The sequence below is a fragment of the Hermetia illucens genome, chromosome 4 (assembly GCF_905115235.1).
Source record: "Hermetia illucens chromosome 4, iHerIll2.2.curated.20191125, whole genome shotgun sequence".
In the NCBI taxonomy this organism is placed as follows: Eukaryota; Metazoa; Arthropoda; class Insecta; order Diptera; family Stratiomyidae; genus Hermetia; species Hermetia illucens.
In genome coordinates this window covers 51,348,130-51,364,648 of record NC_051852.1, presented here as the reverse complement: position 1 = coordinate 51,364,648, position 16,519 = coordinate 51,348,130, and the positions used below count along the sequence as shown (strand labels likewise).

The following is a 16,519-nucleotide window of genomic DNA, read 5'->3' as shown; positions in this document are numbered from 1 at the left end:
GACTTTAATCTGTCTAATATCCTTGGACATGTTTGGTCCCAATTTCCATATATTCTTGAATGTAAATTGACCGACAAACTTGAAAATTTACAGAAGTTTTCTTGTTGTAAATAATTGCAAATTCAGGCATTTATTGCTGAATACGTAAGCACGATAATTGCTTTTGTAGTATACCAACCGCATCGATGGGTCTTATCGTTTTTCATCCGCTAATTTTTATCAGACAAAAGAAAGACAGAAAAAATGGTTCTAAAAAAAGATTTTGATAGCAAAGATAACTGAATTTACATTTCAGAGGAATGGGAGTACGTGACAATTTTGAGAACATATTTCAACATTGGGCTCCTCTGACTTCACCTGTTACGCTCACCGGCCAGTTCGCCTTAAGATGAGATGATAGTCTCCTTTAGTGACCGCCGCTCAGCCTTCACAAGGTTGAATTTATTTAGCAAAGACAACAAGAGTGCATCCCGTTGGCTACCATTGATGGCACCTTCATTTGCATTCCTGATCATACTCGTAAAAGTATCAAATCTGAACATTATTACGACTATAAATCAGTTACTTGCTAGACCGCGTCCTCGATATTTCGCAGACAGTTATCGGGTTGAGTTCAGTCGAAATCCCAATAGCAGAGGAACTCATCCTGCAAATTTATGCAGTCGTCTATACTCTTCTATAGAAGGTCATTCTGAATATTTACCTCAGTGGCTTTGTCGTGTCCTGTGTAAATACAAGATATCCTGGAAGCCTGAAAACGTCTCTGTGGAATCGCACTTGGCATAATTTATTTCTCGCCCAACTCTGGTTGCAGACTATAAGCAGAACTTTTAATGCTTGGTTGGCTCATGGCGTCACGATTAAAAATACGAAAATTGTCAGGCGAAATCGTGGTGTGGGTCGTATTCTGAGGTGCTTCTCGGGTTGCTATGTTGGATTCTCTGTAATTAGAAGTCCCTCATGAATTGCTAGTGCGGTGGCGTATGCCATTCTTGTGCAATTTTTCAAGCTTGTGCTTTTATGAGTTGATGCAGAAATGACTTTATTAAGGGATAATGATATACATCACGAGAAAGAACTTTGTGACGAGCGAAAAAAGGTTTAAATATGTTTTCAGAAAGAGCAATGGTTGAGAGATTTTATGGAGAATATACAATTACATTTTCAGCCAAACAGAGCTGTGCAGTATGAAGTATGTACATTTGTTGCTCTACAGCTTTCATTTTGTTTATTTAACTCACTATTTTGTTGTATATGGTTACTGTGACCTTATCTCCTATTCTAATTATGGGAAACCAAGCTCTTTTATTAATTCCATGTATACTAATTCGACAGTTTTTCAGGTTTTTCAGAAAACGCAAAACAAACCAAAAGAGCAGTTACGAATCATGAGTCCTTGGAAACTAATTAACTGAATAATCTGCTAAAAGTTCTAAAATTTCCTTCCTTCCTTCCTTCCACATCTCTAAATTTTTTGTCAGCTATACCCTCCTTAAGGGCTTCCCTGCCGTGCATCGAAATATTCTTACGAAAGGAGTACACAAAAAAATTCATATCTGCGCCAAGCTTCCGACTTTTAAGTTTCTCCTTATTGTCGATAGAATCTGCAATCCTTTCCGTTCATTGAGCCGCTTCCGCAGTCAGCTAGATTTTATGATTTTATGCCTTCGACTTGCTTAGCGTCCGCCAAAAGAGCATTTTTGATCGCGCCCAATGCATATTGATATTTTCAGCCGGGTTGTTATAAATGTATAAATGTATATATAGTTCAAAAAGCCACGGACCCTCTTCCCGCCCAACCGGACCGAGGGGCGACCAACCTAAGGATGGGCTGAAGGCAACATCCAAAGGCCCGCATCACAGCGATGATGCGTTTTAACGCAAAGTGTGTGCGACCATGCGAAAATGTATTACTACATCCCGATTGTCGCAAACACTTCAGCCAATGACGCGGAGGTTCTACACTACAGAGACATGGATCTTATATTGAAGACAGTGCAGATCAAGACTGAAACCCATTAGGTCAGATTGTTACCGGACAGGACTCTTCGGACTATAGCACAGGTTGCAAGGATAACCGCTTTTTGCATCTCCATGTATAGTCCAGCCCTAAGATCGAGCGTTTTCAGCGCTTTATGTAAGTTCTGCGGGACTAATCCCGTCGCTGAAATTATTACTGGGACTACTTGGATCTTTTGTAGTCTCCAGGTCTATTTCATATCGTCCGCCAAGGGGCCGTAGTTCCGGATTTTTTCGTGCTGTTTTTCAACAGTGTTCCGGTCCAACGGTACGGCTACATCGATTATAAAGCACGCTCGTTCTTCCTTCAGAAGCAGAACTAGATCGGGTCTGTTATGATTAACACTGTGGTCGGTGGCAATAGTGTGATCCCACAGTAGTTTGACCCGATCATTTTCCAAGATTCTCTGCGGAGTATACTTATGGTAAGGATGGTTGGTTGCCACTAAGTTATACTTCAACGCAAGGTTTTGATGGAGAATCTTGCAGACGGAGTTATGACGATTGGTGTACTCGGTACCACTCAACATCCTGCACGCAGATGTTATGTGCTGGATGGTCTCCTCTTCACAGTTGCATAACCTACAACTGGAGTTGGTGATTGAGGAGTCGTGAAGAATGTACCGTTTATAATTTTTTGTTGGGAGCGAAGATAATTTGTTATCTGCCATGACGGTAGCCTGATGTATTTGGCTAGAGGATTGTTTCTCATAGAAAAACTCACGAAGAGAATGCACTTGATTGTAGTGCAACGTTTTTAAATCAAGTATCCCCCTTCCTCCCTGATGACGTGGGATAGTGATCCTCAATTTTTCGGCAGCTCTATTATGCATGTTGTTGTTTGCAAGAACTACCCTTACCCGTCTATTGACAGCTTCTAAATCAGTATTACTCCACTGTATCACACCGAAAGTGTATAGAAGGACGGGAATGGCGAAGGTGTTGATTGCCATGATTTTATTTTTCCCGTACAACTCAGTTTTAAGGACAAGATCCAGACGCCGTTTAAATTCCCCCAGCAACTTAGATTTGATTATTGCTACAGCAGGTGTTGTTGCTTGCAATATGCCGAGGTATTTGTAGACGTCGTCCGAATCCATACCCTCAATTCGGATGTTATTTTGGCTGTATCCTTCGTTGTCGGTGTGTTTTCCCCGAACAATTATTTTTATGCGACATTTCTCCAAACCCAACTGCATGCCGATATCCCTGCTGAACTGGATGGTGATGTCCAGCAAGGAGCGAAGTTGGTTCTCGTCTTTGGCATACAATTTGATGTCGTCAATGTACATTAAATGGCTCAATGTACATTTCGACAATATGCCATGCTTGACTTGGAACCCGTATTTGCTTTCATGCAAAAGATGGGACAGCGGATTCAAAGCCAAACAAAACCACAGTGGGCTTAGAGAGTCGCCTTGGAAAATGCCACGCCTGATTGGTATCTCTCCTGATGTTTGCGAAGATACCGATAGCTTCGTGCTCCAATTCTTCATTACTGTTCTCATAGAAGAACGACATTCGGGTTGATTTTATACAAGCGTAACACTTGTAGTAACCACGAATGTGATATGGAGTCAAAGGCTGATTTATAATCGATGTAGGCTGTCGAGATGTTTCGTTTTTGGTGAACAGCCTGCTTTACAGCTACCGTATCGATTATAAGCTGTTCTTTGCAGCCTCGGGAGCCTTTTGCGCATCCTTTTTGCTCCTCAGCTATCAATTTATGAACATCAAGATGTTTTGAGATGTTCGCGCACAGAACTGAAGTGAAGACCTTGTAGATGGTAGGAAGACAAATAATTGGTCGACATTTTGAAGGGCAAGAGGCACCCTGTTCCTTGGGGATGAGGAAAGTTATCCCCTTGGTGAAAAATGGTGGAACTAAATCAGGATCGGCAATCATCTGATTAAATTGATTTGCCAATATCCTGTGAGTGCTCTTGAACCGCTTCAGCCAGAAGTTGTGAATCTTGTCAACTCCTGGCGCCTTCCAGTTACCTGCCTTGTCAAGGGCTGCTTCAACGTCGACTTCAGTTACGTCAGGCATGGTCATTTCGGGGAGGGCCTTGCATGAACGCATAAGGTGTGGGAGCCACGCTGCTTCTAAATTGCAACGGCTAGATTCGCTCCAAACACTTCTCCAGAAGTCTTCTGCCTGATCCAGATTGAGGTTACTTTCCCTATCTGAGCTGGTGAGATTTTTGTAGAATCCCCGTTGGTTCTGGAAGAACAAGGTGTTGTCTGTCCTTCGCTGAAAGCTTTTCTGATACCTACGGATGCGATTGGAGCATACCGCAAGTTTCTGCTTCAGCACCTCGAGGATTTCTTTGATTGGCATATCATTGGACAGATGGTAGTTTCCAATGATGTTCGCAACGCATCTGTGCACTCTTGGTGATGGATTTCCAAGGAGTGCTTGCGTCACACGACCAATCTCCTTTCTCAACTTTTCGACTCTTTTGTTGAGTCGAAACACCCAGAACGGTAAAGTCCTTCTGCGCATACCTCTGTTATTCGCTCTAAGATGTTGGTTATGGAGACGAATAACCGTGGCAGCTGCAACGTAGATCAGGCTGTGAACCTCTGTAGCAGTAATCTCGCTAGCCAAACGATCAGCCAAAATTCTGTCAACGGCAGCAATGATGTTAGTAGTTGCCGAAGTAAACTTCAGTTTTGGGATCTTGGGCCTAGCGTCTGGGAGAATCTCAGCATACTCTGTGAATGCGACCTGGAATGCGGTCAAAGCCTCATTATATAATAAATTGGGTCGACATCCCCAGTTACTAAGCTTCTCCTGACTACTGGATTCATGGAGTGCCTTACAGGTGGAGTACTTGTGTCACTCCTTTGACTAGTCCGGTAATTTGATGACTCCAGCCCGAGCTCCAGTGAAACCTCTTGAAAGATTTGTTGCCTAGTTGGTAAGGCAACTCGGTTGTTATTCACGATCACCCGGTACTGGTTGACGACGTTCTGTTCCGGAACATGACTTAGCTCCGGAAATCGGGTTATGAACGCGTCATGTAGTCGATGTCTGTACCCTGATGGATTCCGTTCCAAATCCGTGACACGGTAATAGGCGCGGACGATAAATTCGTTGAGTTGGTTCGTCCAAACCATACGACGCCTAGGTCTCCCGTCCCTGGTGGTTGACGGCATAACCGCCAAAACATCCAAGGGCGAAGAGCCGCTCTGATGTTGTTGAACGACCCTTAACCGTGTTGGGTACTGTCTTCGTGTCCCTGGGGTCCCATTAAGAGAATTTAAATTGTTTTCCCCAATTTTATTCCCACGAGTATTGGGGAAGCAGTCAACCCTGCAACAGAGCCCCAATGTTGCAATGCCCCATGGTTACCTCCAAAGGTAGGGAAGGTATTTGGAGGGGAGCCGCTGAAATACAGTGTAACGTCACTGCAATTCATCCGATAGGCGCGTCGATCCCTTCACCCCGGATTACGGATTTGTTAAGGAGGTTTACTCCCCCTGAACGGGAAGAATCGGTAAGGGAGGACGAACACAGAGGGAAACGTTCTGCTTGTCCGCGGCTACTTATTTACAAGATTAACTTGCGATATTCGTAGCTGACCCGGTGGGTCATGTCATTATCCGCAACCCATGACACGCGCCTGGTCGCATGCAGCTCTGCGTTTGCAACTCAGGTGAGGATAAACCTGGTACGCCATGTATATATATATATATATATATCGTCATAACTCCGTCTGCAAGATTCTCCATCAAAACCTTGCGTTGAAGTATAACTTAGTGGCAACCTACCATCCTTACTATAAGTATACTCCGCAGAGAATCTTGGAAAATGATCGGGTCAAACTACTGTGGGATCACACTATTGCCACCGACCACAGTGTTAATCATAACAGACCCGATCTAGTTCTGCTTCTGAAGGAAGAACGAGCGTGCTTTATAATCGATGTAGCCGTACCGTTGGACCGGAACACTGTTGAAAAACAGCACGAAAAAATCCGGAACTACGGCCCCTTGGCAGACGATATGAAGCAGACTTGGAGACTACAAAAGATCCAAGTAGTCCCAGTAATAATTTCATACATGGAGATGCAAAAAGCAGTTATCCTTGCAACCTGTGCTACAGTCCGAAGAGTCCTGTCCGGTAACAATCTGACCTAATGGGTTTCAGTCTTGATCTGCACTGTCTTCAATATAAGATCCATGTCTCTGTAGTGTAGAACCTCCGCGTCATTGGCTGAAGTGTTTGCGACAATCGGGATGTAGTAATACATTTTCGCATGGTCGCACACACTTTGCGTTAAAACGCATCATCGCTGTGATGCGGGCCTTTGGATGTTGCCTTCAGCCCATTCTTAGGTTGGTCGCCCCTCGGTCCGGTTGGGCGGGAAGAGGGTCCGTGGCTTTTTGATATATAATGTATCTGCCTTCCGATCAGCAAGGTAGCTCTTTCAATGTCGAGCGACAGCTGCATTATTCAAGCGATCGATGTTGAATTTATGGGGTCGAAGCCCTCCAATTTTGCTAGAAGTAGCAGAGACAACACGCAAGTGAACGTGAACGACCGTCAAATGTTGATCCCTTTCGAGGCCGGCGCCAGCACCTCTCTTGCTATGCAAATCCAGGAAACAACTCCTAAATCTACAGCACAAAGTGGTCACACCGTGTTGGTCAATAAAAACACAACTGATCTTATGGCAGGCTTTGTATTGAAACAATGTGCCACCAATGATGAAGCGGTGGAAATTTCAGAAATACACAAACCTCCGACCATTATAACGTTACGGTCGTCAAGACGTAGCAATGTAGTGTCGGAGCTCACCTTGGCATTGACACCAATCATCACGATTACAATATCACCTTTAGGAAGCCTCTCCTGAACTGCATTTAATTACTCGTGGAAAGCATCCTTCTCTACTACATTGGAAGTCTTCGTCGGTACATGGGATTGTATAATTGTGATGCTGCTTACCTTGGACTGGAATCTTACAGACAAGTCTTTCAGAAACCGCCTCCCAGACCAAGATAGCGCGCCTTGCGGTGGCCGTCAGAAACAATCCCGACAACAGATTCGTGATTACGAAAGCATATTGCCCCCAGTTGGAGACAAGTACCTTTCACAGAGTGCAGAAAATTTCTCCTTTCCTCGTTAGTTTGCTTCAACCGCTTCCTCTTTCCACAAGTGGTAATGGATGACGAAGGCGTCCCTGATGTCGAAAAGCCCACACAAATATTTCTTATAGTTTTAATACGAGAAGTAATACATCTATTAACTAGTATAAGGTATAACTGTTAGTTCCTGGCGATGGGCTTCAGCTCCCTTGCCGTCGATATTCACAGCATTTGACATTGTCTCAAGTTAAAGTACCCCGATGACATTACGCAAATATGAGCCGATAAACGCTTGAACCTTCCGAGTAATAGTAAAGATCACTTTCCATATGTTGCTTGCATATAGTAGCACAGCTCACACATCGACATGAAGTGGTCTTAGTTTGACAGGTTTGTAGAAATAGCTACATTTGCGAATTTTTGATGAAATAGCGAAAGCAGATTTAACGCAGCGGATGCCGGATGAAGGTCACCACCGCCACCAATAAAAACAATGCTTTATGAATATAAAAATTGGCTGACCTGATCGACACCTTCGATCTTTGGTCATTAATGTAAATAACCGATGATCAGTTAAATTGGGAATTTTACCTTCATTGGTATTAAACTTCGGCCTCATTCTGCTTATCTTCTTCTCCAAATCCATACCCATTTAGCCAAGGTCCATGACTAAGTGAGAGAGCAAGCAGATACCATTTGTGGTGTTTATGGGGAGAGATCATAGCCCATTGAGCCTCCCATGCTCTTAAGGAAAGGCAACTTCAAGAAAGTCACTAACAACAAAAAGAAAAATCATTTGTGAATCAATGCATCGCTGGCGAAATTCGCTTTGGACACGTCATATAGCGCTCCATCATATCCTGTTCTGATAATACCTTTATCGAAACACCTTTCTATGTTAAGCCTACTAATCCTTGTTGGTCAAGCTTTCGAGGTGTTCCTCCAGGCGACAGCAGAAAGCAGTCCAACATCGGTTCGCACTGAATTTGGAGGGAAAGTGGACACGACACGTAAACGAAGGTAAACGATGATCAGATAATGGTATTTTAGAAGGCCGATGAGAGTACCTCTTCAGAAGATAACTCCCAATTCTCATATGATCAATCTGTTTAGACCCTGGTCGCCGGTTAGTCAAAATCCTATGAATCCTCCGGGTGGAATTGCCTCTTCTAAACTGGACAGAATGTCGCGATACCAATAGGGGAAATTTTACGTTCAATATTTGAGCGAAACTGAGTAAGGTGTTGAATTTATCAATATACACAGGAGACGTCAAGTATTTCGATAAATAATAGTCGCTCATAAATAAGTTGAACAAACGAGACCGCTGATAAAAGTCAATGTGTGTAAAATTAAACTTCAACCGAACTCTTCGCTGTGTGATATACGATGCCGTATTACTGATCGTTCAGCTTTGTTTCATCGTGTTTTTCAGTTTTTCTATCAGAAATCTTCCTAGTATGAAAACGACAAAGACGCCCAACGATTTCGTCCATGGCATCAGAGACTGTCTCACCTCTGCCCTAGAAGCAGCGTTACCGTATCCCATTCTAGCTTATTATCTGATGATTCTTGTTCCCCTCTCCAACGATTGGCAATGAAAGTACCATTTTCTCGTTTATATGATTGATCTGAGTGGAGTCGAGAAGCTCTAAATCATTATCCAACGTGTCAACCTATCCCTGTTTCGGGACCTCTTTTGGTGTTTGTCCATCGACTTTGTTGGTTAGGCCTATCTTAAACCTGGCATCCATGTTCAATTCAGTCTGTCAGTTACGCCTGAAGAGTCCTCATTTGATCGGCGGCCGTAACGTGTTTGGGATCCAGTTAGTCTGCTGGTTTTGAATGTTCAGGCCGTCGGTGATCGAATGAAAAATGATTCGGCCAACCGGCCAGATATGTTTGTTTAGACTATGGGCATGGATAAATGCTGATACATAAAATATCTTAAATTCTCATCTCAAAGCCTCCCACGTGCAGAGTTGCACTAATGATGTTGCGACTTGCCGGTACGTGGATGGTGCTTTCAATTTAAGTGGCATATCGATCGAAATATACTCATTCTGGATTTGATCATGCCGTGTTATACCACTGATCCAACGCAACTTCTCTGTTGTCGACCAGCACTCAGAGCCATAGAGGGCGACAAAATAGACATTTCTGTGGTAAATTTTGAATGAGACATTCGTTAATGCGTTGATCGCAAAAAAAGAGTTGTAGAAAGTCATTTCATTCAAGTTGCGCGAATGGGGGCTGAATTTACCACCACCATTTTTCCGGCGTGGGTTATTTTTTTTAACTTCAATCACTACGGTTTCTTGTTCGGCCTGTCATTCGGACACGATAGTTATGGTTACGTAAATGAAGACAGGGTAATCTGTATATTCTGTGGTTTTCTTTATGCCCGTTCAGAATTCTTCATTACTCTCGCATTACTTTCCTCATCCTAATGTTTTACATTATTAGTGCATTTTGATACCTCAGCCAGTCTCCGGTTTACTCTGCGCTGCTATCAGATTGGCCAGGTTTTTATTCCACCCTTTTTCCCCCTTGATAACCCCATCGAAGTTTTCTATCATTGCTACTAGTTTCAATTCGTTTTTAATGACCCTTTCTGCTGTTACGCAAGTCGTATTTTTTCTCAGATATCTTACATAGGATTGCCAATCTATTCATCTGGGAACATCAATGACCCTTTCTATTTCTGATTTGCTATCAGCTATATATGTATATATATATTTGCTATATCTCATATCGAGTTAGTTTATAATCCAACATGGAAGGGAAGGCTCATTTAATTTTTTTCATTTTTCAACTATTCCACTCCTATATTATTATATAATTATACCTTATCGAATCGATTGCGAGATGTAACCTAGAACATCTGGGGAAGTTCTTCATCGGAATACATATCTGTCACCGGTGTACCTAGTCTTCTGAAACCAGCAATACTGTGATGTCGTTTTCGGTAGTTACCCTTACAATTAGCGCTGAAGCAGTTGTTATATGGCGGTTTTTCTAGGCAATTCTAGGTATTACCATTGACTGGGCCATAATTTGGAATTATTCTTCTTAGTATTATCCTTTTCTTTCGCTAGAGAGTGGGTTCACCTCTGTACTACTTTCCTCTCTTTCGGTTTCAAATACCTTCACGATTCCTTTTGGAATTTCAGTCGAATTTCGTCCGGTATTCTTTCAGATACCTCTATCTTCAAAATGCTCTTATGAACATTCATTGGGACGCAACGGAATCTATATCTTACGACATAGTTATTTCTCTTAGCTGCTTCCATGTGGGAACAATTTGCTTGCGTCCTCCTCCTGAATGCTGTCCATAATTTCATATAAACTTGCTCAGTTTGCGGAATAGTGGCATCTATGAGCTTCTGCTGCTGTGTCCCAATATTTTATCTTCGCTCGAGTTGACAGTTCAAAGTTCTTAAATTGGTAGAAACCAAAGGCATCTGTTATTTGCTTTGAATAAATTTTAAGGAAAATTATCAATTTAATTCCGTTTTACTAAACTAGTATAGTTAACATGGGTATACTGGCTTTTATATTCACTCCTTAGCTACTTGAAACTTCTGCTTCTAACTTCGGACTTTTTGAATCACTTCCTTCTTCTTAACCAATTTTCCCTAGCCCCCTTTTTTCGGGTCTCCCAGCAAAGGCTTCAGTTGTTTCTGAACCTTTCTAACAGTTATCTTAGGTTATCTTTCAGGTAACGTAGGCATTATCTGCCTCTTGCAACACCTGTCTTATTTCTGAAGAATGCTATCCTTAATTAAGATGTGATTTTGCCCTCCATACGCTGTTCCCCGTAAGTTGTGGTCTTCGTGGTCTACAGTATTGGGTGATACGACTTGCCTCATTATTCCTTCGATATCCAAGTGTCAGTAAAACCCCATTCGAATTCAATCAGTTACCCCCAACTACAAGTTATCCAAGTTATGTCGCACGTACAAGTCCTGGTAGACGCAAGGCTGTCACTTCTGCTTGCCCTGAAATTATTTTGCTTAACCGCATAATAATTAAGATGAATGGGGCAATTTGTTAAAGGCTAACTTAATGTTAATAAGTTCCTCTAAAATGTGACCTTACAAGACATTTTTATCAATGTATTGACGTAATTTGCCAAATTTTCAAAGTCACAACTAATATTGACATGTATAAGTATGGGAAAGTACACAGCAAAAAATGCTGGTTACCTTTATAGTTTAGGATAGTGTGGTCATGCCATAGCACGTACAAAATTTTGTTAATTAAACCTCAACAAAGCAGCAAGAATCCAACCTGGAATCCTCCTTCAATAATCAATGCGGATCACACCGTAAAGACTCTTCAATAATGCTTCAACTGCAGTTCAGAAAACTCTCTAAATCTATTGGGGATGAAGCTCGTTTGTAAATAAGCTGCCAGCGTGCTGCAGATTCCTGAATGCTCATTCAATATTATATTAGAGCGCTCCATGTTAGGTATCCTCAGAATAGCATGCTGGGCTTTTGTTACGCTAAGAGATTCAACGATGGGTCCCTACTTCCGTTTCCAGCCAGCCACATGAAGATGCTTTCAACTGGGAACATTTTGACCAAAATGCTTCGCATTGAAGAACATTGTTCAAGGGCATATTGGCCTGCTTGGGATCCCATTCAAATATACCAAAGGACTCTTATGCGAGTACTTTATATGAAGGAGTCGTTTCGGACGTGGGTTATTGATTGAATGCAATAAAAACAGCAATGAAACTTTGGAAAGCGCTTTGCAGGTGAAATCAACAGCTATCTCTCAATGCGGGGATTAGCCTCTGGTGAAACTACAATTATCCAGAACGAACTGAGGGCTTTGCTGGCAAGATGGGTTTATTTAGGGTTGATAATTCTATCAGCGTTTATTAGATTCATTTACTCACACACTTTCTTCTTCTCTTTTCTTCCAGGTTTCGATGTGAGTTCGACTTTTGAGTACAAGGTAAGCTTGTAGTTGATCAATGAGATTACATTTTCGAGATAGTGAAGATTGGATACTTCTGATGTTAATTGAACTGCAAAATTCGTCTGATAAATCAACGACAATTAAGAACATAATCGTATCGATACTCGAATTATTGAGGATTTCATCCAATACCATGACCACCCTCATTCTGGGCTGGCTTTCCGACTTCAACTATAAACTCCTCTCGGTATCATTATCGTGTTTCGTAAGCGATTAACTCAGTCAGCGAAAATTGTTATGTTCGCAAATAAACGGCCATGTGGCGAAATCATCTCCGATTGCCATTCGAACGATGGTGTTGTATCCGTAATGCGATATTAATGGCTTCATTTACTGCATAGCAATATGGCCGGCTTTTGAAACTATCTTATGTGAGCTTGTTCAGGGAACGAATGAAGGCAAGCTGAAATTTGATTACGGCAAAATACGCGTATGACATGCCTCTGGATATTCTCATTCGGCGCTGATAAACTATTTTTGTTTTCCAATAATGAAATTTTTATCTTGAATGACTCTGATCTGTTCGAGTTGGGGGTGGTCAGTACAATTTTAATAAATTATTGCATTTGGTTTCATTTCGATTCTAAGGCGTTTTATTTTCGAAATAATTGTTCTGCAAAAGTTTTCAGTTCATTAAACCAGAATCATAAAAAAGGCAATGAACTTATTTTGGAACAGTAAGACACAAGTTCTGTGCTATATTTTTCCGGGTGATGCCATCCCTTCGCAGAAAGTCTCTTTGTTAATTAGATCATCGTTTCTGGTGGATCGCGGACAACCAATCTTCGTCCCTAGGATCGCCGCTCTTGGCTATATTCAGACAGTGCCAAATTTTCATTGACTTCCCTATTTGCTGTCTTCTATCAAGTTTTGCGTTCCAAAACAAGGCGATTTTTATACTTATTTCATGGAAGTGTCGAGCTTTCTCAATGACTAAATTGAGAGAGATAGTTTTGTTCTAAAGAAACCAATATTGCACTCCCGCAAATGTACACCGTTAAACTATCGACCAAACACTTCCAGGTCTTCAGAGCTAGCCTGGAACTGCTTGTCACATCGCTTCGCTCTCTCGCGTTAGGGAGCCTTCAAGTCAGGTAAAATCTTTCACCAACGAGAGAAATAAGAGAACTGCTAGTTCAAGCAACTTTCTCCCATCCGCCCCCTTCACCGTTCGAGCTCTAGCCCCTTTGCAGCAAGAAGAACCCATTGGTCAGCATCTCTCTGTCTGACACTGTTGTATGGAGAGCACTTCTCCGTGTTTGAATAAAATTGTTAACAAATTCCATCCCAATTTTAGCGAGGAAATCGACGCCATACACACCTCCACTGCAAAAGTTAGGAGATCGTGAATTTCCAATCTTGTGCAGTTTGTAAGACTGAAATCCTCCCTGGAAACTTATTGGAATCTGGGTAAGAAAATAGTCAATTTCACTATGCTGCTGATTCATCCACGGACCTAAGTTGACAGTTAACCGTGCAGTCCATCCGTCTCTTGGTTCGCTTTGGCAAAAGCATTGTCACCTATTCAGTGTACGTTGTCGTCCTTCACGAGTAGACACTCTCCCTGTGTTTAGCTCGGTTTGGCCTTGGGCTCGTTAGCAAGAAGGGTAACGAGCATCCTGCACGCAATCACCATCACGGCTGATTCAGAGGCAGTGGTAGATGTCACCAGCTCCCCGTCTCTGTATTTGCGCAAGGTCTTTGCGATATACCTCCTTACTGAGAGCATCACCTTATATCTCCGCGCCATTGAGCAGAACAAACCAGGTTACACTCATCAGCAGACGTCGCTTGCTAGACCTATTACTTCCAATGATTGCCTTTAGCCAGCTTAAGGGGGACTCTACATTAGGAGGTCTCAAAAGCTCGTTTTTTCAATTTTATTTTTGAGAAGGAAAATTAGTTGACCTCAGAAAAATTGTTGTTGTTTTCAGCGTGGAAATTTGTAGAACATCGAATAGCAATTCTTCTGGGAAACAAAAAAAGTGGGGATGAATTTTCACTATTACTTTTTTTTCCGGTGGATGAAATAAAAAAAAAATAACTCCCTGGGTTTTTGACAGGCAAAATGTGGTTTTGAGAAAAAAACTTACTTCGGCTTGGTAAAAATATTATGAAAATGATTTTTCAACATTTTTTTTTGGCTGAAATAAAAGATAATTTAGTACTGAAGAGAGGAAGCTCTAATTTATTTCAAAAAGTTCATTATTTTTTTTTCAAATTACGGCCGACAAATTAAGAGAAATCATAAAAATGAAGAGTCATACAAATGAACTTCAAAGTTTTCGATAAGGAAAAGTACCATTTATCGAATTGTAGTTATTCGCTAATTAACTATTCCATAACCATATAATAATGGCACTCTACCTATCGTGTTGAACATCCGTCACCGTCTGAAGTAAAGAACTCCGGCTCGACACAAGAAAGGGAGCGTGCCTGCTGCAGTGAAGCCATTCCGTCGCATCATAACTGTCTGACACTCGTCTCCTTTTGGCTTCGTATCTATGGTGGTATTGAGTATTAGACTTTGTAACTTTATGCATATATTCCCAAATATATTGGTAATAGATTCAGGCAAAAAAATCGATTCTTTCAACCCTCTCAATCAGACTCCGAAATTCCTGTTGCTACCTTGTGCGCTGCTACCTTGATTCGCCCAAAAAGCTTATCTTTGAGTCGAGTATCAATTCAGAGAGCTTAATACTGGTTTTTGACTCGATTATCGGCTCGTCGATCGATGTGAACTGCAATGTCGCATTTCTCTTTTGAAGCAGGATGAGTACTTCGTTTCCACTATCCACTTACCCGTTGCATAAATATGCCAAGTCTGCTTTGCACCTCTTCAACAAGTGCTGCACCATTATCCGCATAACCGACCAGAGCCGACTCTTGGAACGCCGAGACTTAACAGGTTATCATAAAAAGCTTTCCAGAGGTCAGGCGGAGGATGAATCCTTGCATTACTCCAGACGTGATCTCCATCTTCTTTTGATCCTCTAGTGTCTCATAGAGCAGGAAGCAATTTCTCAGACAAGATTTTTATATCCGTAAAACAGAGCTCGACACGTGGAATGAATTGTCTAATGTGCCTAGAATGTCTTTCCATTTTACTATAAAAGGCATTTTTGACAACAAATTTTACGAGGGCAATCTCAGCGGCTCGATGATTCTACTTGACAGAGCGCATCCACGATTCGCATAACACCATTTACTATAAAGCTCCATGATCTAATACCGAGCTTTCTTCGGGATAAGTCGCCAGCAGTACGTATCGCTTCAACCAATCTATAATACTTTTGATCAGCTTTTCGACCTTTTTTTCCGGCCGTAACAAGCATATAAAATGTCCAATGTGTAAACGGTGGCTCAGGGTCACCTTTTCTAAGACTGCACAACCTTTGCCTCATTTCACCGGCCCTCTTTCAGAGAAGCGTTGAAAACGCGGAGCAATATGTTTGCCTGATGTTGGAGCACCGTTTTGTATAGCCCTTCTGGAATACCACAAGGTGCTAGCACTTTACTGTTTTTCATACAAAGGACTGCCTCTTCCAACTCTTTTATAGGGAATTGCGGTCAATCGTCGGCTTCTTCAGCGCTGCTGTCATCAACTCGTATGGGATGTACAAGGAATAGTGCCCATAGAACACGATCCATTTGTTCGACTCTAAGTGAACAGGGGGAGTATCGCATTTGTCGTTATTAGGTTCATAACTAATTGGCGACAGTGTCACTTCCTGAGTGCTTTCCAGCGCGGCTCCACATGCTCCAAGAGCTACGACAAATCTCCCGGTGATCACTTTCACGATGTTCGACACACGGGAAGAGCTTCTGGCCGTACTTGAACTCGCTATTCGTCTACCAGCGGCATTAGTGAATCCCATGCGAAGGAACCTACTTTTCCGGGAGCAATGAACAGGAGTGCCAATTAATGTGGCATTATGCCTAGGTTGTACGTAAATTTGTCAAACATCTTTCCAAGGAATTTCTTAGTGTCGCAGCTGGTAGGTGGAGAAGCTTTTGGGCACGAAATTGACAAAACGTTCACTTATGTTTCCTGTAATCTTAACTAGGATGTGCCCATGCCATATGTTGACGGAAGACTTAGATGATCACCTTGTTGTTACCAGCATTTGGCCGAGAGAGCAATTATTCCGATTAATGCTTAAAAAACTTGCTCCTTAGTGCTTCTATAGCATTAGGTTATTTTTTAACCCGCGAAGAAAGGATTCATTAGATGACCGAATAGGAAAATGCTCACTAGTCTTCTCGATGAATTCCACCGGGAAGGAAATCACCTGGTGTGCTAGTAGCATAGTGATGTCTTCTCCTCTAGAATCAACTGTCCTCTCTAGCAATTGGGGTCTTCTCGAATGATAACGCTGGTACGTCTCTGCCTATTGCTCTTTAATAA

The 16,519-nt window shown here is 42.1% G+C and overlaps 1 protein-coding gene across 3 annotated transcripts in view; it reads left to right on the top strand.

The window, feature by feature from the left end:
- Positions 1–16,519, top strand: part of LOC119653576 (allatostatin-A receptor) — a 779,896-nt gene that overhangs the window by 346,116 nt on the left and 417,261 nt on the right. For all 3 annotated transcript variants that reach the window (XM_038058319.1, XM_038058317.1, XM_038058318.1), the window contains one exon: positions 12,053–12,084. The gene's annotated coding sequence lies outside the window, so the exon portion shown is untranslated. The remainder of the gene's footprint in view (positions 1–12,052; positions 12,085–16,519) is intronic.